The sequence below is a fragment of the Idiotropiscis lumnitzeri genome, chromosome 3, assembly GCF_059441095.1.
Source record: "Idiotropiscis lumnitzeri isolate Australia: NSW breed Sydney's pygmy pipehorse chromosome 3, RoL_Ilum_1.0, whole genome shotgun sequence".
Taxonomy (NCBI): Eukaryota; Metazoa; Chordata; class Actinopteri; order Syngnathiformes; family Syngnathidae; genus Idiotropiscis; species Idiotropiscis lumnitzeri.
Genome location: NC_142393.1, coordinates 13793149 through 13818330, shown reverse-complemented (window position 1 = coordinate 13818330; position 25182 = coordinate 13793149). Strand labels below are relative to the sequence as shown.

The 25182-nt window shown below is 41.1% G+C and overlaps 1 long non-coding RNA gene across 1 annotated transcript; it reads left to right on the top strand.

The window, feature by feature from the left end:
* Positions 1 to 20: 20 nt before the first annotated feature.
* Positions 21 to 23631, top strand: LOC148340039 (uncharacterized). The gene is made up of 4 exons (XR_015842562.1): positions 21 to 159; positions 242 to 370; positions 21228 to 21328; positions 21432 to 23631. It is a non-coding gene; the product is annotated as an uncharacterized LOC148340039 (long non-coding RNA).
* Positions 23632 to 25182: the final 1551 nt, after the last annotated feature.

Below are 25182 nucleotides of genomic sequence, written 5' to 3'. Positions count from 1 at the left end.
GGTGATGATTCATCGGGGACTTGGGTTAGCCAGCGGCTCATCGTTAAAGGTAGATACTGAGGATGGGTTGGTCTGTGGCATATAAAGGGGATTACAAGTCAAGTCAAGCGCTGTTGAATAGCAGAAGTCACACTTTTTCCCCCCCAACTACAGTAATTGGTGTGTTTTTCATGGTTCCAATTCTAAGCAGGTTTTTCTTCGCTTCTCAAGAAGTATAGCCCTGACACTTGCGTGTTTGCAGAGAATGGGAGTAACGCTGTCGCATGAAATCAATTGTGCCATCCCACAAGCTAACAGCTGCAAACAACAATTACAGTCTGGCCGGGATAAGCGCAGCAACACTCGTCACAGAGATGGCACTTCATATATGGTGAGTGACTGAACAAAGCAAATCTAGGAAAGTTGTCTTTTGAGAATTGTGCCATCGTGGGGTAAGCTCCGTATGTACTCGTAACATGTTGCGATGTTTTTAGGGACGTTGCGCTCGCAAAATAATCCGTGTCGTCACCATTCGTGTCATTTTTTGCCTGGGACGCATTTCTACAAGCGCTTCAGTTTTGTAGTAATATTAGTGCCAATAGCAGCGCTTACACAAGCTTACAAAAGTAACGATGCAACATTCTGAGGCAAAAAGACCGACTGACAATATTTAGAAAACATTTATTGGACCGGAGCATAGCATGGGTTGTTAGCTCCCAGTATGAGGCAAGTAATTGCTCCCTCCACAATGTGAACCTTTAGCAATTTCTAGGTACACATTTTCGAGAACCGAGCCTTTTTTTTTTTTTTTTCAAACATTTTGAATCACACAGACTAGATTTAACCATTTAAAATAGTTTATTTTAAGCCTGCATCAGATGTGAACTTGTAAAAAAAATTCAGAACATTAGCACAGACCTTGGCATAAAAGCAACATGTCTCCTGACCGCTCCACAAATGTAACATTCAACTTAAGTATGTGATAAAAGGTTGAGATGATATCCTCTTCATTAACATTGTCGCGTGAATAATTTTAAAGTCTGATAATTACATATTGTTGTTTCAGCATATACTCTCGTCCCTTTGCGGCACTTGTACACTAAAGTGGAGCGAGCTCCGGAGAGAAGATGAAGGTATAAAATGGTCGTTTTGCTAGAGCAACAGAAGCTAATTTATCATTCTCTAGGGGTCAGGCGACGCTCCCTTGGTTGTGAATTTTAATGTTGTTTTTTATGGCTCTTAATAAACTCGATTTTGCTGCGGGCGCTTACACAGAGAAGCACAGCATCCTTCACTTAGCTCACTTAGTGACTCAAGGAGAGAGAGCCAAATTTAGCCTACAGAGCTACGTTGTAGTGTATTAAGGAATGCAGTGAGGTGAAATATTGAGGTCATTAGACACAGTATGGAAGTCACTCAGATATGTATGTTGGATCCTAATTTTGTTTTCTACAGCACTAAGGCCGAGAATATGCAAAAAAAAATAAATAATAAATCCAATTTACGATGTGTATAAAGAACTTCCAGACATGAAACCATACTTTTCTCTTCAAATTAAGATGCGATGGGTAAACCCGTGTTCGTCACAGTCTTAATACAAGCCCAGCTGCTTTCTAGTGAACTGTAAAAACAAACAATTATTCATGCTCGACGCCTAGCATTTAGACAAATCTGTGGGGGTGGGGCTGCTCTGACCTCACTATGTTGCTGTTTCAAGTTGTGCTCTGATGTACTTCACTGCTTGAAAAATCTGTCTGAATTGCCTTCACCCTTGATCCAGAACACCATCACACACTGGAGTTAGTGCAGTTGCTACTGCAGTTCTTGACGTTAAGGTCTGTCTGTTGTAAGACACCTGTGCATTCACTTAGAGATTTAGCGGCTGACAGCAGGAGAAGGTCATAAAATTCGTGTGCTCAGTGGACTATGTAATGTAAATCCAGCGAGGCAGCAATGTGTAATTTTCCCATCCTTTAAATAGACTTTTCCAAGTGGACATCTTGAACTCAAATTGATACATTTCAAACAGTTTTCCAACCTCATCACAGAACAGAACCAGCTCTTATTAAAGTACTAAATGATATAAGATGAACACTGACTCAGGAAAGGTGTCAGTCCTAGTCTTATTGGCTCTTAGTGCAGTGTTTGCTTCCACAGATGATAATTTACAGTTGAACAGGTTATTTGTAGGAAATGAGTTATTTTGTGACCATTTGAAGTTTTGAATCTGGTCAAATGGGCATGATGAGGAGTCCCTCAAGGGTCAGTCCCTGGACCTCTTTTGTTGGTTGGTTGGTTGGTTGGTTGGTTAATTTATTCAATTAGCTTAAAAAAAAGAGAAGAGAACAGTCGATACAGGGTTTTTCAAGAAAACAAGCCAATCCAGGCTTGCTTTTAAATTGTCTTTAACTCCATCTCTCCATCCAGTCAAAATTATCTAAGCTGCTTATCCTCACGAGGGTCGCAGGCGTGCTGGAGCCTATCCCAGCTGATTTTGGGCACTAAACTGGCTGCCAGCCATTAGCAGTTGTCGTTAACTCTTTTGCTTGTATCTGTTTTGAAATGTTGTCCTTGAAATTATATGAAGCACATTCAGCTACTTTGTGTATGAAATGCACTATATACTATAAATAAAGCTGGCTTGTGTTGCCTTGCCTATTGTTCTGACTGAAACAGGAGTTATAAATCATTTTTATGAAAATCCAGTATCTTGGCATTGGTCTCAACTCTGTGTTTTGCGATTTTTAGAAATGGTCGGCGGAAAAGGATTGTATGAATCAATGGCTCACTCTCTTTTTAAATGAGCACCAGCCAGTCATTTAGAAGGCTTTGACAAAAGGTCCGATGTCACAGTTTGTCAGTGACCCTTTCCCGCGGCAGGAAATTCACCATGATGAGGCTACGGCTCTCCACACGGCTTAGAGACTTGTTTATCGAATTTTTAAAGGTTGATTGGCATCATTTAACACCAGGGTCAATTCATCACCCGATTGCATCCGGCCACATCTGTCTCACTGATCCACAGCTCTGCATGCACACAATTAGCAGGCCTACTGCTGAGGACTCATTTGTGTTTTGGAACATTTAAAGCCAACACTAACAGAGGACCAACGGTACATGGCAGAGGAAAATGGACATTTGATGCATCTTAAATGCCTTTTGTTTTGTTTTTTTCAAGAATACACAGAAATAGTTTCAAAATACAAAACATGAAGGAAACATCACATTGTTACCATTTTCAAGTGATAACATTTCTTTCTTTCAATGTCCGTTGCCACAGCAACCCTGGAATGAAAAGATGAGTGGGCCTACCAGGACACATCTGTTGTGTTACATTGGCGTTTGTGTTTGGTGACGTGTCTGCTGAATGCGCCATTTGCACACATCCGCTACACTTATGGTGTCACTCGGCAGTGTGGTGAAGTGCTGCATCCATGAGTGAAAATACAAAGGAGTCTTTTACTTTGTCCGAAAGTGCTTCCAACCAGAGTGTGACAAGTACATTTTATGTCTCCGATATTTGGCTGGCAACCAGCTCAGAGTGTACATGGTCTAATGCCGGAATCGAGCTGGGGTAGGCTCCAGCACGTCCGCGACCCTTGTGAGGATAAGCCATGTGGATAATGGATGGATGGATATTTACTTAAGCTTTGAACTTTTTTTTTTTAAAGGACCTGGCAAGGTTTAAATAGGAGGGGGGCATAATGTCTTTCTTTGAAATGCCTTCTCTCTGCGGAATTAAAGAAGGGCAAATTTAAAAAAATAACTACTCTGTCATCAAAGTATCTCTTAAGTATAAGACGGTTTTCTTCCTTTTGTCTTTTTTTTACCATTTCCAACCCATTCCAATAAGTATTAGGTCCTCGTAGAAAATAGGTAGGGGGGAGGTGTGGGGGGTGCAGGAAGCCTATCCCAGCTGACAACACAGACACCATCACTGAGTGGGAGCCGATCCCATGCTGCCTGCACATAAGTCGGGTGAGTGTACCACTACACCACCAGTGACTATTACATAATTGTTTTGACAAAAAAAAAAGGATTAAAATCTCTGTGACTCAAATACCATTTTGTAGAAACCTATCATGCCATATTGCAATTGATCCATACAGCATATGTTTGAAATTGAGAACCCTAAAGATATAATAACCTTAAGCTGTCGAGTCCCTTGATGTGCGATTAAGCGTGATCTATAATGCCTAGCAGGATAAATGGACTTTTTCCATCCCTCCAACCCGACAGACGATCTCCTCCGCTGTGAAATATGTAGAAAATGTCTGTCATTGCAGGCAGTCTGTCATTGCCAGTCTTGATTAGCTCAAACTTTGCTGAGCTCACTGTGCTGTCGCGGTCCTCCTGACTCAAAGATGACGTCCTCTGGGTTTTAGTTGTGACAGATTGAGGGTGTCAGGGGGGACTCCCAAGGGTGCGTGTGTGCGCATGTTTGCATTGGTGCGGTACTTGTTACAGTGTGTGTGCATGAGCATTTGCCTTTGTGCAGCAATGCGTGATTTCATCTGTGTTCATTTGTGCGGATGTGCTTTCGGCCCACAAACTGTACTGCGATTGTGTGCATGCACGAGCTGTCATCCTCGTGCGCTTGTGTGTGCGTGCTTGTGTGTGTGTGTGGTTGGAGGCTGAGTGTACCAGGGTCAAGACACCGTCTGTGAATCGCATGTCTCCCATCAGTCTGACAGCATTAAGCTGAGCTCAATCAATACCCAGAGGGCCTCCAATCCCTGCATGACGGCAACATATAGACACACAAAAGGCGAGCGGGAAAGGGTGACACGAAGAGATTGCCGTGCTATGGGGACTTGATTATGAAAGTGATGGATAAGACTGAGTGCAAAGCTCCATCCGTATTTGTGGTTTAAGGTTCTCTTGTGTCAATGGGCTCAAATTGGACCCTTTTTTGAATTCTTATTCAGAATGTTAGATTAAAGCTTAGAACTCATTTTCCTCATGACATGCGAGGTTGGTGGATGATGCATTTCTGCAGATTTTGACACGCTGAATTGTTTGTAAGTCCCCGCGAATGTAATTTCAATCGATAATTGCCATTTGAGGTCATTCAAACAAACAATACCGTATTTTGTTGCTGAAGAAAAAGACACAAAATATTTTCCTTTTTTTCACTTGGTAAAAACCGGAAGTCATCCGGACAAACCTCCTGGTTCCAAACATACCCCTCAACTATTGGTTTCATAGACAAATTATGTCAACAAGCACCACAGGATGTAGACTGAGAAGGAGGAAGGAGAAATTATAGCTGGTGAGAGACATTGTCGCTGGAGATTTCTTCTCTTTGGTGGAATCCTCTGAGAGGAATTGCCAAGTTTATGTGAGGCCGCTGAGGTGGAATTGTTGGGGAGGCAGGTGCTGGCGAAGGCTTTTCAGAGGATTCGGTGGCCTGAGTTGTCTTTATTCTTCTTCTGCTTTGTGTTGTTTAATAGCGGCTGGCAAGCAAAGTGGCCTTCCTCTTCTTCTTCATTGTAGTGTTGGAAATACACATATGGAGCGGCGCTCTATGTAGCTTGCGCACTGTTAAAAATACAAACTTTTTTCAAACCTTTCTGGACATCGGTAAGCGTTTGTTCGTTCTTATTTGAAATGGAGACCCAACTACAACTGAACTCGGCATAGCACACACCACCATTAAGTTCAAACTGTTGTCAAGAGTGAGAGAGTGGCTTATTTGTGTCTTCTGACTGACTTGTCATGTTATAAAGTCATTTCCCAGTTCACCGAGGAGGACAAAAATTGACGGGGCCATATAGTTTATAAATATGCATTGAGATTAGATGAACAAATATTGAAAAATCCTGGCTCACCTACTTGAGTTCATTTGTTTCACTGCAGATTAGCAGGCCATCGGCGATGCTTTAAGATGGAGAGCGCTGTGCCATTTTTTATTCGGCAACAAGAACTGTTCTGTTGTCACTCAAATAGCAAGAAGAAAATAAAGTACATGCCTCCGTAGCGCAGCATTTGGTTAGATTTGTTAGCATAATTTGTCATAGTATAGAAATGATTTATCGTACTTTAGTCTCAGGTGAATCTAAACAAGATAAACGGTGCAGAAAACAGAAGGAGCGGATGTTGACGAAAGAAGAAAGGACCACGGGCATCTTAATTCCAACAGTGACGAAAGATTAACAAATTTGTCGAGAACCATATTTGTGTTTGTGTTTGCATGTTGCCTTTCTGGTTCATGGAAAAGGAAGTAAACAGTGCAATTAGACAGATGCGACTCAATCATTTCCATTCTCCGGTGGGAAGCTTCATCCTGACGCAAATCATAATATAGAACACTAATTAGAATTGCTAACTGCTCACAAACAAATAGACAAATACACCACACTTCATTTTGCTCACTTTTGATAAAGCAATCCATTTTCTTCTTTTCGCTCTACTGTTTGAGCCGCAGTGAAACCATCCCAGAATGCAAATGTTAGAGTGCTGCCGATTTATTCCATGAACCAGAAACAAGCTGGCACTCACTTTTGTTAGTGGAATTCCCCTGCGAAGACCCAGGGCACATTCAGTGTTTAGCATTTATAAGGAAAAGAATTGCACATCTAAAGGGGTGCACATCAGGTTGTTTGATTATGAAGAATTGAGGATGGATGGGTGGAAGGACGGGCAAACAGGTGGATGTCAGACTGCAAATGCTTGTGAAAAGAAATGTATGTTATACTCATTCTGAGAGATTTAGAGAAGAAGAGGCTTCCTAGTCTGCATTCCTACTTTGCATTTGGCTTTTTAATGCGTACCTCTCGGCCATGCAAATCAATTAGTTAGCAAGGCGGCAATCGGGATTCCACACGTGGTCGTCTGATCAGTTTGCACCGAGATTCGGGGGGCGAGTCGATCAAAGGTAATTCACGATGAAATATCCAGAGTTACGCTTCAGTGGGCGCGCCTGGCCCACACCATTCATTTTGTTTAGTCGGCCCAATGTGGCAATCAGAATGAATTAACATGACAATTTTATTTCTGAAAAGGCTTAGGCCAGCCTATTTTTACTGATGAATTTCAATAAGGACTCGACAAAAGGTCCTTGGAAAATGTCCGCCCCACTCCTCTTCCTCTTGACCTTCAGGTATCTGCGTCTGGTCTGTGTATGGATGTAGCCGTCGTAAATGTGCACATCAACCTTAATCCTTTTGTATTGGCTTCCAGATCTTCATTAGTCAGGGCTCAAGTAGGTAAGCAGCCAAGGCGGTGAAAAGGTCTGAGTAGATGACGTTTATGGAGATATATCTCTCAAGCTTTTGTCATAGAAAGCCATTCTGATCTCCACTGTGACTTCTTTGTGGGTTCAACATATTGAAAAGGAATGATTCCTTTCAAGCACTTCGATTGCAGCCGGGCTTAAAAAGAAATAATGAAAGTGGGTTTAAGCATGGTAATATATTTCATTTTTTAAGTGGCCCACTCACATTGAGGCTTGATATGAGTGTGCGCTAAGGCTGAATAATCCTAAAATGGATGTTGAAAATTCTGCGAACAAAATCTTGGATACACACTAAGATGTAATGGATTCTTCTTTGGCCATTGTCATACTTGGCTACATAGTTGTTATTGGATTAAATTGTTGATGCAAAATTCTGCTGACTAACAAAAAACCCTCTAAGAAAGCAGAACTTACTTGCCTTGATAGAGTATACACCAAAATGAAGAATCAAATGAAATGGGCTGCTTCATATTTGGCAGCTTAACGCCTCTGTCCAAATCATTGAAAGCACTCAGATTTTAAGTGGTGTATTTAAATCCAACCCATATTTAGAAGAAATCACCTTTAATGGAAAGAAAAATGTCAACATCTGAAGTACTCAGAAGTAACAATTCATTTTCCTCGTGAAATTTCAGAATGAACCTAAAATGCATTGTAACCTTTACTGTTACTCTCATACAAATACTCTCCCCCTCCCCTCCCGCCAAGCTCCCTAATCAGAAGGAGCATGCTATTAGTGACAGGTGATGCAAACCAATCACGCTCGCAAACTGGAGGGAACGCTAGCTTGCTAAGTTAACCTGTGCCACACCGAGGCACTTGCTATCGGGTACAACTAAACATTATACTCCGGCAGCGCAGATCCTGTCCTCTCAGTAATCCTCGCCTGTGTGGTGCCAAATACTGTAAGCTACTCTTCTAATAAGCATCATTATCACGAGAAGCGGATGAGGAGAATCCTAAGCATGCAACAGCGATCAAGAGAGAGAACAGATGACATCAATGTTAATTGCTCAGATAATGTCTCATCAAACAGGACAAAAAGTGCTTCAGTGTACAGCACATCTTTCACAGAAGTCTGGCTGGAGAAAAAATAGCTATGAACAGCAAATTATGAATCAAATTGAAATAGCAATTTCTGTCAGAGGGAAAAAAATCTGCTCAATTCTTGTGCGGCGTAAATCTGTGCGGAGGCATGTTGGACCACGTGTTGGTAATTGTATAGCTACGTGCGAGTCTGCATATTTAAAAATAAAAATAAAAAAGTGGTTTATGCCATTGCGGTTATTAGCACAGCTCACGCTATTTGCCTCCAATCAAAGTGGCTCCTCTCGCTCCTTTGAATGTGGCACACTCGCATCCCTGTAAGCAAAAGGACGCTGCAATCCGCGCGTTGGGCTCATTCACACTGGCGGGTGTGGTAACCGTTGGTGACTTAAATATGTCCTTGGACTTCATCTATCTATCACCATCTCCGATTGATCATCCAACAATAGTCCATGATGCCCCAGGACCCTCAGCGCTCCCACCCTCTCTGCCAACGGATCAAACGGTGGAAGGACTGAACTGTCCAAAGAGCAGGGACTGGGGAACATGTGATCAGGAAATGCTGTATTAGCCAACAGGGCCTGGTGTAATTGAGACCAAGGGGATTCCATCAAAGGTGCCGCAGGCTCGATCCCAAAAGGCCTCATCTGTACTTCTTCAAAGGCCAGGAGCTACCTTAAATATCACACTGCTCACAGACCTTCATCATCCGTGTCTGACAGTGATTCCTCTGAGTCGTCCGTGCGGTCCAATATGTTTTGACTGACTTTGCTTGTGACCAAGTGCCTTTACTCGATTGATGTCTGATGACCAAGTAAGTTGTTTTAGCCTTAATCATGTGAAAGCATGTCATCTCACGCCCGAGGGAACGAGGCTTTCTAATTAGCTTCAGGGCTGTGCAAAAGAAAAGAGGAAAAAGAAAGACAGCCAGAGAGATCTGGTTTTCCTCACCCTCCTCCATCATCAATAGCGGTCTTAGAGGCTTGGCTCTCACCCTGCATAGTACAATATCTTGATGGCGAACAAAGGGAGAGGGAATGATTGGTGGAGTGAAAGGAGGAGGAAAGAGAGGAAAATAAGAGCTGAGGACAAATGCGTAAAGAAAGCCGGTGCAACAAGGGACGAACAAATTTTTCCCGTCAGGTCAGCAATGTATGTTGTGCAAGTGCACAAACACTCTAGTTCAAGGTCTCGTGTTGGCTGACTGCGCTTAATGACGCCCCTGCAGGCGTAACAGGTCTTCATTTCCATCTTTCTCCAGACACAAACAAGCCGCTCTGCACTTTGGTCCACATTAGTTTATGTCAATGGATGTATTTGCAATGTTGGAGACATTCAAGCCTCTTAACCGGTGATGGGTGGTCGAAGCAAGCTACTGAGTTGCTCTCGTTATATTCAAAGACTGAGTGGCATCATATGTACATTTGGTTCCACTTAAGTCCTGTAGATAATTTGAATTGCGCATTGCCTACTGTCAAATGTATCACAAAGATGTTTCTGCTGTCTGTGGACGCTGTATGCTCATTCTAAAAACATTGCTAACAATAAAACAACAAGCTTCCCTTGTTTATGGCACAATCTATTTTGAAATTGAATGTAAAGAGACAGGAGCGCTTACACAACAGGCGTTCGCTGACTTTTTTGCATCTAGGGAACCCTTGTAGAAGAGAAATATTTCCAAGGACCCCGACATAATCCTAACGGCAATCAAAACTAAAAATGAAAAAGGATTTTTTTTTTTAAATATAACAATTCATAACATATTTAATAGAAAGTAACTTGACCAAATTCAATGCAATTAAACTGAATATTTATCAATATACCTTAGAAATGCTGCACTCAAGCAGGAATTTATTGTATGTCAGATTTATGTGATGATACTTCACAATCATATGAAAGCTTTTAATTGGCCCAAAGATCAGGTTGAAAGAAGTAATTGGTTTATAAATTTCTTTTATTGGTGTGCCAATATTCATATGTACACTTGGTGTAGAATTAGTGTAGTGTGCATTGATTGATAATCAATGCCTCAGCTGTAAGGCTTTTAGTGCCGTAGCAACTGTTGCAGTTTGTCTAGTCAGAATGAAATAATCACACGGTTCATGCCAACAAAACAGGTTCCAGTGAAGATTAAAAAAAACATTACATGCCAATATGTCATGATGGATGTCCTACTGCATATTAGTATGTTTTGTATATGCTTTATATGCCACTTTTGGGTTGGCGAATAAATCTAGGCCTAACTCCACTATTCGGTCGCTATACGAGAACTGCCAAGCTGCTTGACAAACAACACTTGCCAAACTTGAAATTTCAAAAGTGAATCACCAACTTAAAATTGGGATAGAAATCTACTCGATTTATACGCTGTATGCCCCGCACATTTTTGATGGCGGGGTAATCTTTAAACCTTTCAGTAACCGGCAACACTGCTGTACTTAAAATTTCGAAAATGGGAAATTTGGCTGGCATTCAAAGCAATATTTAAACCAACCACTTTGGGGGCCATTTACATGAGATTGCTTTAATGTTCAATTTGGGTCTGCTCAAATATGTATGCTGACGGGGTTGAATTTTTATTGTTGAGTTGTTGCTACTTCCGCATCCTGTATGGAGGCTCTCAGGCGCTCCTCCATAATGACACGTTTGGCCGCGGTGAATGATAAGTTCATTTGTGTGTGCATGAACGATGGTAGTAGGAGTGTATTTACAATTCATGTCTGCAGCGATTCTAAGCGCTTAACAATACTCCCATCCGTTCACACGCATTCATCCAGTAATGGCGGAGGCTGCCGTGGAAAGTGCCAAGCAGCTCATTATAGGAGCAGCCGAGGGTAGAATGGCACGCTCGAGCATACTTTAATATTGTCCCTTGAGGACGGCAATCTGGTTACTGGTTCTGAATACAAAACGGACACTTTTCCCCTGAAGCATGCTGCCATGTTGCCCTTGTCCTGAAATTATGCTCTCACAAGAATTTAGTGGTAAACCCCACAATAATTTTCACACTCTTTTATTCATAACAAGTAGTGTTTCATCAGTACAGCAACAAAAACAGGGCAGGCATACCTAAAATGCCACAGTTTGAGTCAAAATTGTAAAATCTGACGTCTCATATTGTAGAAATACTCATTTAGGGCTCTGCAATGAATCAATGTCAATAGGTTTTGCAATGACACATGATCAATATCAGCAGAAAATATGCAGGGGTCTACATTAAGAGTGTCCCAAGGCCACTGCAGGATTGTGTCAGGCCACCTGACGGTCACTGCTGGGCCAACACAAATATCAGTTTATAAGATCAGATATGATCCGATAAATAGATAAGTGCAGCATAAGAAGAGGCCTTTGACACAAGATCAATAGAAGTCACCCATATCAGACAGGACTCCAGGTACAGGCTATGCAAAGAAGCCCACCCTCAAGATGGCACAGCAGGGTGGAAAACACCGTCAGGCAAAGCATACAAAGGAGCGGCATAACGAGGTAGCAGAAATAGTGCACCGCAACATCTGTACCAAATATGGACTAGACGTCCCAGAATCAAGATGACAGATACCTCTGAAGGTGGTTGAGAACAACGACTTCTAGATCCAGACCGACAAACTGCTGACAGCCAACAAGCCTGACATAGAAGAGGTGGATTAAGATCACAAGACGGCAGTCGTGTTAGTTGTGGCAAATCAAAGCGATAGCAACATCTGGAAAAGGGAACACAAAAAGCTGGAGAAACTCCAAGAGCTGAAGGAAGAACCAGAGAAAAGGTGGATGGTAAAGGCAACAGTGGTGCCAGGCATGACCCCCGAACTGGGTGGTTGGCTCCGGCAGATACCAGGCTGAATGTCGTGGGGCTGTCATGGTTGCTATGCCTCTGGAATACTGCAGAGATATCAGGGACGGTGCATCTGGATTGGCACTGGGGTGGTGCTGTTAAGGTTTATTCGTGGTCGCTGGAGAAGAGAGTCCATCAGGAAGTCGAATTTCATTCAAGAGTAGCCATATGCTTTTTGTCCTGACCGTGGAACAGGAAACCATTTCACCGCGAGTTGCTGTTCCTCTGCATTGGTGGCTCGGGCATCTGATTTGGAAGGGTGTGTGCCGATGCATAAAATGCACTTTTCTTACTGACTTTCAATGTATGGAATTCTGCATGCTGTAATTGCAATGATCACAATTTGGCCCACAGCTTCTGAAGCATGGCAGACTCGCATCCATCAAGACCTCGCCGCAATGATGTACCCTGCACGTGCTCCGTGAATGCCAAGCAGCGCAGTCCCCGGTTGCCTCTCATGATTTTGTAGGAAACAACTCGGGCTGAAATCCGTCATTTTTCATCTTTTCTTTTCTCTCTTTCTTTCTTCCGCCTGATATTGTCAAACTGCCGAATCATTATGCCAGAGATAATCCCGAATCCCTTGCCCCTTCTCGGCATCACCCTTCAAATACTTCTGTTTTACAGGTTGTAAGAGAAGGGGGAGCGCCGACAAAATAGTGATGACACCAAAAGGAGAGTGGTAGGGGAGAAAAATAGGGAGATGCAGGCCAGGGAGGGCGAAAGAAGGAAAGGGGAGGTTGCAAATGACTTCTTAGCAGAGCAGCGAGATGTGAAGGACAGACTGACGTGAGACAGTGTGGCGAGCAAACTAATGAGCAACACAGCTCCTACCGAGAAAGAAAGGGAGGGGGAAAGACGACATGGGGGGAGGCTAGCTGGAGCAGGAGGGATGAGATGATGACAGAGATAGAGTGGAGGGCAAGAGAGGAGAAGGAGAAATGATGAAGGGAAAACAATATTGAAAAGATGAAGTGAGAAGTCGCACTCTGGCAAAGTGAAAGAAAAGAGGACGCGGGTAGCCAAGGAGTGAAATGAAAAATGACCTTTCACTGCAAGATTTTCTCATTTATCCTTTCCGTGACAATGAACAATAAAATTAGCTGGGATGAGATATTGCACAGGCACATATTCTCACATGAGGCTCATATACCTTTCATCTTTGTCACAATATGACTTTCAAAGATGTTTATTCATTCGACCAAAAAAGAAAGAAATGGCTATTTGATGCGAAAAGTGTCAAATAGATGTTCATGTCTTGTTATGCGGATCGCAGCTGTAGTGCTTCCTGAGCACAGGAGGAGTATTGAGTCATTTAGGGCAAGGCAAACTCAGACACGAGGTCCACTTCCAAAGATTGTGAATGTTAATATTTATTATCAATTAAAAATTGCGAATTTGAGAGAACTCATCTACTTCCTGCGGTGGATTAAATCCTTCAAATGATTCTTATTTAATTATGAAATTATCTAACAAGTGAGTCATCGCAATACTTTTACAGCAATGGATCAGAAGAGTAATCAATATTTAATATAGTTGACCAATGCAACCGCTTTAATACCCACATGAAAAACTTCACTCGTGTCACTTTCCACTTCATCTCTATTGCATCGTCCTCAGCTGCCACTGTAGTCGTACTAAAGCGACTGGCAAGACCGTCTCGGCTCTTATTATAGAAACAAAAAAATGAACACCTTATTAAACCGTCTTGATGCGCTCTTTGGTGTGGGCTGATCATCCTGCGCTCCCGACAATTGCCTGTGTTAGCTTCATGGCAAGTGCGCCCCTGCCCGAGTAACAGTAAAAGATCAGGCAAGCAGTGTTATTAAATTCATGTTGGACTCAATAAAATGTGATATAAATCAGGAAGTACAAAAAGTCACAGTATATTACAACACGGTCTTACGAGACTTGTATTATTGAAGCACGCACTTTTTATCCTTGTCTTTTTATACAAGCAAGCAACAAACACTCTCGAGGTTCTACTCATAATATTTGTCCAATTATTTCATATCACAATGTGGCTTACGCATATTGTGCAAAATATTAACAAATCATGTCAAACTTCAATTCAGTGAGCATAGAAACCATTAACTACAGTGTCTTTGTTTTTTTGTTTTTTTTGGTGATGCCCCTAAGATAGGTACAACTTAGGCAAAGATGACAACAATCCATATATCCATTTTCTGCACCATCACCGGTTAAAAAAAAACAAAACACATTCACACCAAAGTACAATTTAAAGTTCTTTCAATGGAAAACTTTTTTTTGTTTTAAACCTATCCTAGGAAATAGCAAAGAGAGCATAAAGTCTGCATTGCTGATGGAGGGTTGCTGACAAGATAAAGGCAAAGCAATGGCAGTGAAAGATGTGCCGTAGGCAGTCCTTGTCAAAAGACTTCTAGATCACCGCTTTGTCGATCCTCCCCTTCGTCCACCGGGAGATCTCACAGCGGGACCACAGGCGTGGCTGTGATCGGGCAAAGGTCGAGCCAATTCTCGATCTCTGCTGGGTCTTGTTTGGTTTCCTTAAAACAAGAGCGAGGCACTTGGAAGAGTTGATGTGTTTCAGGGTCAAGCTGCCAAGGAAGATTGCAGGTCATTCGGTTGGCAGTATTACAGTCGCCAGGACCAAAGTATTAACAATATTGACGTGCAGGCCCACAGTAAGAGTACTGATTTACTCCGTTGAGAAAAGAGTAGTTACCAGCATATGCCAGATCAGTGGTGTTTAGATGAGAGTCGATCTGGCGGCATTCCCCCAGGGCATTATGCATTATCCCAACTCACAATATCAATTTCGAGGGTGGGAGACATTGCAGAGCCTCAACTCACACCACCGTCAACAACCGCTCAGTGTACATATCGAGGAATGTTGTCGGCTTACGAGACTTGTGAATCTCAGTCAACAGAGTCAGAGGCTGCGATGAAGTGGATCAAACGCGCAGTTGCACAGTTGGCCTTTGCTAGCACCGACATTGCAACGGAAGATGAAGACTTAGTGGAATAAGCCTCTTCCGGGGCAGAAGCCAACTTGGTTCAGCCTAGAATACTATTCCGTGATACGAAAGCACTTCAACAGGATCACAGCAAAAACTGTAGCTGCAGAGTCCAGGAAACTTGAAGAATGCCAGTCGGACAGTTTCACGGTCTTGTTCACTGGCTGTGCCAACAACCTGTAAGGCATGATAATCCAGTGGACGACTTTAGGTAAATCAAGACACTCAATCTAGTTTCTCGTGTGCCCAACATTGGAATAACACGTGATGAGACGACAACGTGGGTGTTAATATTGTTTGTTTAAGACTATAAATTAGTTGGCTGAGAATGACTTTAACCAGACTATCCTCATTGGTGCATCTGTCATTCAGGAAGAAAACAGGTAGAGCGTGCAAACTCCACGAAAGAAAGGCCGCAGCCCCGATTTAAACCCACGACCTCTAAACTGCGAGGGGATTTGCTAACCAGTTGTCCACCGTGCCACATCGTTAAGAATGTTCGACCAAAAGCGGTGCATGCTCAGTTAATTTAGCCCTAAAAGTGAACCTCTCAACAGCATGCATGTTTTGTATTTATTTATTTATGTGGGCTTCACTGTCTGGAAGCGGCTGTTCCATTAAATGCTTGTGCGCCTATTAAAGGAGACACTCTGCATCGCGCAAAATGTCAAGGGCAACGCTAGCCTTAATGTGAAATAGAACAAGCTGAGCTGTGGGCTCACACACAAAGAAGCTGACATTTTGTATGCAAAACACTTTGGCACCTTTACCACAGCCTGGACACTTTGTGTGTGATTAATATTAGTTCTTTCATAAGCCATATTTTGCATGTTATATTTCATCCGTTAACATAAAAAATGAGTCAAATAATGGGCTGCTTCTCTCGTGTCAGTATTTCTCAACCTTTAGTAAGTTAGCTTCATAATATACATTCGAAAAATCACCAACAAAGACTGTGACTTGTTTTTATGTGAATTTTCTTTTCATTTATTTGAATGCGTGTCTGCTTGTACGGCGCTTGCGTATGACATGGAAATGATGCTCTCGACGCAGAGGAGGAACGAGCCGGGCCTGATATACTGCTGAGAACCGAGCGACGGACCGACGATGCCCACCTCCGCAGAATACCGTGATGATGATCTCATCTCAGTTTACTCTTCCAGTGGAAGACCGTTTTCGCCTCCGATCTGTCTCTCACAAACGGTACAGACATAGCTCGAGGAAACCAACATACATTATTTATAGTTAAATGAATATTTTTGGGGGGGATTAATTAAGTGAAATTAGATCATTTCTCGACTAATGTCTTGTAGCACAGCGGTTGTGAATCAGTGCTTTAAATGCATCCTCACTGTCGGTATTAAACCGTACTCTGTGTATTTGTGATAAGGATAAGTCATTGGCAGCACAATCATGCATTTGGGCACATACACTACACAGTACAACAAACAGCATAAGGCAGGACAACATGCATTACCTTGACTATGATAGATGACTGTGTCTACCCGTTCGACAAAGGAACATTTCTGGCTTTCTGCGTGCATGGAGTGAGCTATGTGGCAATCATGAGTGGTAAATCACAATAATAGAAAGAGAGAGTGCATGGGAACAAGAGCCAGTTCAGTGATGTGTGTGGACACAGATTGCTGTATGTAAATTTTAACCTTTCTGCCAGTGCTGGCTATCAGGCTTGTCGACAGAAAGGTGCGTATGTGTCCTCCTGTTGACGTGACGAGCGGGGAAGACACAAGCTGTCACCGCTGACTAATTACACTGCAAGCAAACAGTTGAATCCTCTGTTTACATTTGGACAGCCTCGGGGGGGGGAGACCGAGATGAGCGTCATTAATCTGATTTTCTTTTGCATGTGAGTCTCACATGCATTTGTGAGATTGCGGAAAGCCATCAGTCATGTTTTCGACGCCAAGGACAGTCCTTATAATTACCAAAAGTGTTGACGCAATGATGAATGTCGACAGTGTGGCCACATGTGGCAAATCAAACCTTTTTATGTTTTGAAAGATGTGGTAGACTCTACAGCTTTATTCAATAATGCTGATAACAGTGGGACAGCGCTCAACATTGCTGTTGTGTTAATAACATAGTCGTAATAGCCTAATTTGCATAGGCGGGCATTGTCAGTCCTGTACTGCCTTTAGTTTTGCAGGCTGGCCCAGTAAAATTGACGATTAAGCGACTTGATAGTCAATCTTGTAAAGATGGGTCGAAAACAAAGCATTCCGGGATGCTGGTCAACTTCCAGTTTGCTCCGATTTTGAATCAGTTTTTCCATCGGAAATGGAAATGCATTTAATAATTCTGCAGACATTTTGACGTTTCAACTGCCATACAAGTTTACTGTACATGTTTGATGATGAAATGATGCACATCAATTGTAGCAGTTGCCTTTTGGCCCCTCCCATAGTGGGTTGCCACAACGAGTCACTCTCATAACTTGTTTAGCACAGTAAGCACACAGGATGCCCTCCCTGACTCAATCTGGGATACTGGCCATGAATCCAACCCACACCGTCAGCACGGCAGCAGTATGTACCATTGTACTCCCACTGCCTGACATACTGTACATCAAATGTAATACTACAATTTACCCAATCTTATAAATTCCAGTAGATAAGATCATTTTGATTGACAGTCAGAGAGGATTTTTTTTTTTTAATCTATATGTTTATTCACATGGTCATAGTGCAGCGATGTGCAACCATATTGCATTACAATATTTTGACTCTTGCTAAATACAGTAACATACATTTTGATGGAGATTTTGCCATTAACTTAAGTCTGTCATTTATACTCTGCCGTGCCAGATACGTACTCTGAGTGGAGTGAAATTTTTTTCTGCTATGCGCGTTAGAAGCTATAAGTCAAGCGTTCCAAGAAGGTGCAACGCCGTCTTGCACTTAAAGTTTGGATGTCGTTCCTTTTGCATGTAAATGTAATTAAACTGGCACTGTCACAAAGTTTTTCATGCAGCAATGTTGACGTGACTTGAAGGCTCAGCTAGTTCTCCAGCCACACCAATCACCACTGACCGGTGCGTCGAGCAAATTAATTTCAAAAATCTCATGCTGGTTCCCTAATGGTTTCCCTACCACTGTGGTCGCATAGGAAAAAAAAATTATTTTATTGACTTGATGAAATAGGTGAGAGAATCTGCGTGGATAAATCGTATAGACACATAATAAAGGACATGGACGTGAATGAGAGACTAATTCCCAATGTGTTCATGTTCCCCAGAACAGAAAAGGGTCTTTACCAAACTGGTTGCACAACGTTGGATGCAATTGTCTTGCTTGGATAAAGAATTCAAGTGGACTAGACAAACAACTGAATGATTGTTAAATTGAGTACGTGGTGTGTCTATATGTGCACTTGTCTCTTGACAGAAGTCAGCTGGGATAGGCTCAAGCTCACCTTGACATCAATTACAATAAGCAGTACATGCGTAGACGGGTGTGTATATTTGTGACTTTTCTCCATTCATAGAAAGAAAAGTAAAGGTTAACAACAAAAGCTGAGATGGGTAGTAAAGGAATCTCCATTCTTATCATTTTAGCTTTGGATCACTAGTCATGGCGGGCTTCAGGTCATGTGGCACTAAAACACTGGGCCTCCCTCGGAGAGCAACTTACTTGGACAAGGGCCACTGGACTGTGTATGCGTGTATTTGCAGGGCAGAAAGAGGTTTAGCATGATGGCCGTGCTGCAGGCTTTGAGACAGGGCCGCTCTTGAGATAAAAGTTTACATTTCCATTTGAAGTTTGATCAAAATAACCAGAACTATGCCACAAGGCTACCAAAAGGATCCGCTTCAGGTGAAAAAATATTAGTGGATGTCTATCATCTCCCTTTGTGGGCTCACTGACACTGAAGTTTCTTTCTGACAGGTGACCTATTAAATTTTAAACACTGTACTGTACATTAAATCCAAATGGCCGAACGCACATCATGTATCCGTGTCCTGTTGCATCGCTGAAAGGTTTCATGCATGGGTGTATGAATTGACAGGTGACAGATCATTTGGGCCACCGAGTCGGTCAGGCAAGGCGCATCACTGTCCCCACACGGCTGGTCTGACATACAGCCAGAGCTACCATGACAGGCATAAGTCACACGTTTTAGCCAGGACGTTAACAACTTTTGACACATCCATAAAGGCACAAACGCTGCCCATCCAGCGCATATATTTGCCATACTAATTAAAGGCACCGTCAATGGACTTCATAGTGTTTTTTTTTTTTTTATTTGAAGCCAACACTGCCACTAGAGGTAATGTGTCGCTAAGATGATAATTTGATGTCAAACTAGAATGTCATTTGAGCACAGTCCCCTGCCAAAGCCCGGAAATCTAATTTGGATCAGTACGAGCGAATGATCAATAATTTACTTGTTTGGGTTTCTTCTTTAAGTAGAGCACCAATAAATTATTGGGAGGAAACAAAATGTGGCACAGAGTTAACGATATTCTTAAAACTCTACTGGATGCTGATGGTACTGTCCTTAAACTACGCAAGTATAGCCTGCAAAAGAATAAAAAAAGGTCCATTCAAAGGCCTTGGACTATAATTTTGGAGCCATCAAGGACTGTTCTTATGCATCTTCTCTCCATTGCAGCTAAATAATAATCTCTTAAAAATATACTTTTAAACTTGCACTATGGAATGGAATTCAACTCAAGGTAAAGCTGGACAAAGTTGTGCATTGCAACAAGCGCCAACACACAAGTGGATATTTTTGGGAACCTTTCTGCAAATGACTGGACAGCGTTCACTGAAAGAACATGAGAATCAGAGGTATTTTGCCCCACCCCCAAATGACAGACTTTCTGAGATTCAAAGAGTGCTGTAGCCAGACGACATGTTTCACCTTTATGTGCAACTTCCACAGTTTTCAATTGGTTTTTGACCCCCCCCCCCCCAAAAAAAAAAAAAGCTCAAATGTTCTCATCTGTCCAAGAGATGTATTCTCGGACGATTTGCCAAGATACATTTTGTCAAATTCCATTCTCATCCGTTTAAGTGTTTTCAAGTTACGACATTGTTTCATAGTTCCAGTGTACAAGCCAACTGCATTCATAAAGGTAAGAATTTGTTCTTTTTTTCTTTTTTTTTTTTATTACTGTTGAAGGGTTTTTCATAAAAAAAAGATTGACTGAATTATGACTTTTCTACTGCGTTAGCATAGTAGAGACTACATTTGTTCCATGCTGTCTTGGGAACATATCGCGTTGTAAACTAGAAAATCCACTGTTGTACAAAATCCTATTAAATTCTGATTTGATCCGGCTCCTGTATCATCCAAAACAAACAGAGTATTGCCTCAAATATAGTGGCCTCTGCTTTGCGGCCCTAATTAATTCCCAGGTGTGTCATCAACATAAATAAATGCCGCACCTTTTTTTCCTCAGGAGATGGCTCTAATTACCTTCACGATGACTCATACGACCATGTTATGGGGCAGACCTCGCACTGCCTGCAGAGCTATGTGCCATCTGTAAAGCTGAACTTAATGGTGGAATTCAAAGAGAGTGCTGCTGTTTACAAACGTTTTAACACTGACCACAGAAAAAATTTTTACGATTGCATTCTTACGAATGAAATGTGCATGTGGTACTTTTGCCATTGGTACAGCCGCATGTCGTACACTGAGGCATTTTTGCTGCAAACTCGGTAGAGAAATCAAAGTGTTCAAGTCAGGTAGACTTTGCGAGTTAGCGCCATTGTTAATCCATTCATATATACATTTGTAATCTCCATTTTGCCGCTTGCTGTTGACTGAAAATGACTAAGGGCTAAGAGCTTGGGTAACAATAAATCACGGCTCACCTGTTTCCTGGGTTTGGTCATGTGATGGTTGCAAACTGATTATTGTCAAGAACATTTTTTGACTTGACTTCTCCTTTATGACAGAATCTAGAGCAAGTTGCAATTATGTCTTCATATCACTCTAAAAACAGTACCACCACCTGCGGTAAAACAATTTAGGGTAACTTAAATAAATTACAAATTGACATCATCGTGGATGTGAATGCAATAACTGACTAATGCTCATTATTAATATATTTTCATACAAAGTAAAGGTCTGGACTAATGCAATAAACTTTGGGTCATTACAGTGACGCCATCCAAGGACCAGCATTCGAAGGACAATACTTGCCATCACCCCAACATCAATCTGACAATCTGAGTGTGCAAGCATCTCAGGGAGGAACATTCGGTAAAGTTCAGTCTTCAGACATTTACTGCAAAGCATTTCCATTTTGTGATTGTGTTTCGTCCATCTCTTTATGTGACCTGCAATTGACGAGACACCGGTCCAGGGTGTAATCTACCTTTCACCTGAAGTCATCTGAGATAAACTCCAGCTCTCCATAACATGAGAAAAGACATAGAAGCTCATTGATAAACAATACTTTTGCAACTGACTCGCTGCTCTCGATCAAAAACAAAATGCAAATCAAATAGTGCACCAGCAACTGTTGTGTGTCCTGGTGGTGAAGGTGATACGGTACTTGAGAGCACATGCGTCGTCTCTTGGAGCCTGAGAGTATGGGTGTTCGAAAGCAGACTTTGTCCCCGCAGGCAGCTTTTAAATGGAATAGATTTTTTTTCTACATCCTAGCCAAGGCTGTGGGGAAGGTCACTTCATTAATCAAAGCCAAATGCCAATGCCTGCCCATCTCCGTCCTTAACCAAGCAACAGATAACGTAATTCATCGGTACTAATAATTAATTGTCCGGCGGGACTGATGGACGGAGAGTATCATTATGTTGGGAAACTTTAATTATCACGTAAAGACCCATTAGGCTAATGCCATTGTGTGCTCCAGAGCAGGGGCGGAGCCGAAAAAAATTCCGATGGGTGGGTGCGTTCACAAATCAACCTCAGTGAGGGGTGGCCAAGAATGGCAATGCATGTGTTATTCTCGTACCGTCCACAGCCAGGATTGCATGAAATCAGATTCACACATATCCAAAACAATACGCGGGCATTTCCATAATCAAGCAGGAACGAAGACTATAATATATTATTATAATAATAATATATAATATATATATATTATTATTATAATATATTAGCTGAGCTTAATTTCGTAGATAATGCCATTTGCCTTGACGTACTCATTGTGTACTTCGATCTCACACGGTAAATTCCGAGAACTAAATTTTACTCTAAAAAGTAAATTGAGCATAAAATACTCTGCATACAACTCTGAGAGTGAATTTTACACTGAATATTTTACTCTCAAATTTTACTCTAGAATATATTTTACTCCAAAAAAACAAAACTATTTTTGGTCCCATTATGAAGAGTAAAATTTGAAAGTCAAATATTCCACATAAAACTATGAGTAAATTTTACGCTGAATATTTTACTCTCAAATCATACTCTGATTACATGGACTAAATATATATATGATCTCTTTAGCATAAAATATCCTAAGACATTTTGCATATTGTGATCAATGGCTTATTCATTCAAATCATATCTAAAAGAACAATGAGACAAAAATCTCTTAATTCTTCACATTTATAGACTATATTTGCATATGCAGAGTATGATTTAAGAGTATAATATTCAATGTAAAATGCTCAGAGCAAATTTTATGCTGCATATTTTACTCTCAAATGTTGCTATGCTTATAGGGACCAAATATAATAATTTTACAGTAAAATGTACTCAACTAAATTTGCTGTTGGTTTTTACTTGTTTTTTCCTGCTTGTATTATGAGTGTATATGCAACATTGGTATACGTATGGATTTTATTTCAAGAGACATGACTGTGGATGGTATGATAAAGAATGACTTCTCAGCAAGTAATTACTTGATGCTAATTGACAGTACTTAATGGTAAAATTTGAATATTTATTATTTTAGAATTTGCATTCACATCAAAAGTCCACATTTATTCCTCAAATCTGAACTTCTTATTTAATAAAAAAAAAACTTTTAGAAGTGTATCAAGGGGTCTAAGACTGTATCCATGTGAAAATGGAGAAAAATGACCGATAGCAAAATCTTCCCTTCAGTGTGGGGGTGGCTATAGAGTGAGAAATTGCCACCACAAAGCTCCACTCTTGCTTCAGAAGCAAAGGAACGTCTTCTTTTGGTTTTGGCCTTTTGGGAAAATGTGTTGCAAAGCTCCGACTCGTGATCGTGCCAACCCACTTTCTGTGCTGATTCAGTGTTGGAAAATGTCAAGTCAAATTTCGCTTGAGAGGATTTTGGCAGATGGGTTGAAGCGCAGGGAATGACGAAGAAAGACGCACAGCTGGGGTTGTGATGTATACACACATTTGTTATGTGTGTTTGTCTTGAGCCACACGCATTCCACCAGTCACGCCATGGACTTTGCACCACAGGCAAATTCAAAGGACATGTCAAAATGTTTTACTATCTGACAATCTGTGCTGTATGATGGAAATGGAGTGAGGAGGGGGCTGCATTGTACCCCCCAGAGTCTTTTGCTTCACTAATGTTATTCTGACGTGTTCACCAAAATAAATGTCACAACATGCAACAATCTCTCTGGCTTTTGTTTGCATTCGTTATAAAGAATGGAGAAATGATTCAACAATATGCTTGGGAATAACCTTGCGCAAAGGATGCGATGTTATCATTATTGTTATCTTCATTTCTATTTAATTTGTCTATTTTCATTTGCCTCTCTCAAAGTCACCGAATAAAATTCAAGATCATGTCACGCAAGTTATTCGTGGTTATCATTTATTGGAATAAGAAACCAAGCGATGACAATTAATGGACAGTACAGACGAGCACTCAACATTTAATGAATGACCCGCACACGCAAACACTTAGCAAAACGCCAGCGCCATCTACTGGTCCCAATGGGAACATAAATGTGTCGTTGGATGGAGCTAGCAGTCTGGGTTTTTTTCTTAGATTATATATTCATTAATTTAAACTTGATCTTGACACGACAGAGGAAAAGCTATGATGTGAACTTAAAATGTGGACACTTAAAGTGCAGTTATAAAACCTTGCAGTCGTCTCCCTAAGCACACTCACACCACCGCCAAGAAAACAACAATCTATCCCCCATCATTTTTCCAGGCTTTAATACTGATTACATAAAAAGAGCACGTGTGTTTTATATATATTTACTATCTAGAAAAATTTATATACAGCAGTTATAATATAGTCACAGTGATTAATTGTACTAAACAAAATCCACGTTTTTAAATATTCATGGTAGGTATATTTTCCCAACCTTTATTAGGTCAAGGCACATTTTTCACATGAGTACAAATCTCAAGGCACACCACTTATCGAAACAATGAAGAAAAAGTGGATGTCTCTTTTTACATCTCAAACATAAAACCGTTCAGGGTGTCCAAATATGTGTGTGAAAACTATACTGGTAAATATGGGTCCTTTTCATATTAGATTATCAATAACTGTACAGACATACCCCACTGAATTTCCTTTTGAAAATCAATTAATTTTACTGATACTGTTAAGCATTTGAATTATTCACAATTGTTCTCATCAAAATTGTAATAATTGTTTCTAAGAATAAAAACATTCTAAAGTGATACTTTTCACAATTTCAATGTCAAAATTTACCATTAAATTAACATTTGCCCACATGAAGTTTCAGAAGATGCTAAATTATGTTTTGGGCTGTTTCAGATGTTCCTCCTATTTCTTAATGTCTTTTTAAAGGAAAGCTAACACAAATGCATCTTTAAAGCCACCCAGTTTAATTAGCTTGCTTCCTATTGATGCTGTAAAATTGCTTATATTCCAGGTTAAAGTGTGTTTTCTGTTGCTTGTAGTAAGTGGTGGCCGGGTTCCAAATATCAATTACCCTCAAAACCGGTCAGTATCAACAATGGATCGATACTATTGCGACAAGGTCAATGCAGTAGTTTCAGTTTGGCTCTTGTATGCACTTCTGCAGTTTCTTCAATCAGATGACAGCCAATTCACAAAAAACCTTTGTACTGCACAAGGTGGCTTGTTTTTCAACTGAAGGCTTTTATTGTTCAATTGTTTACTCTTTATTATATTATCACCAGTTGGTACCGGATTTTTCATAAATTAA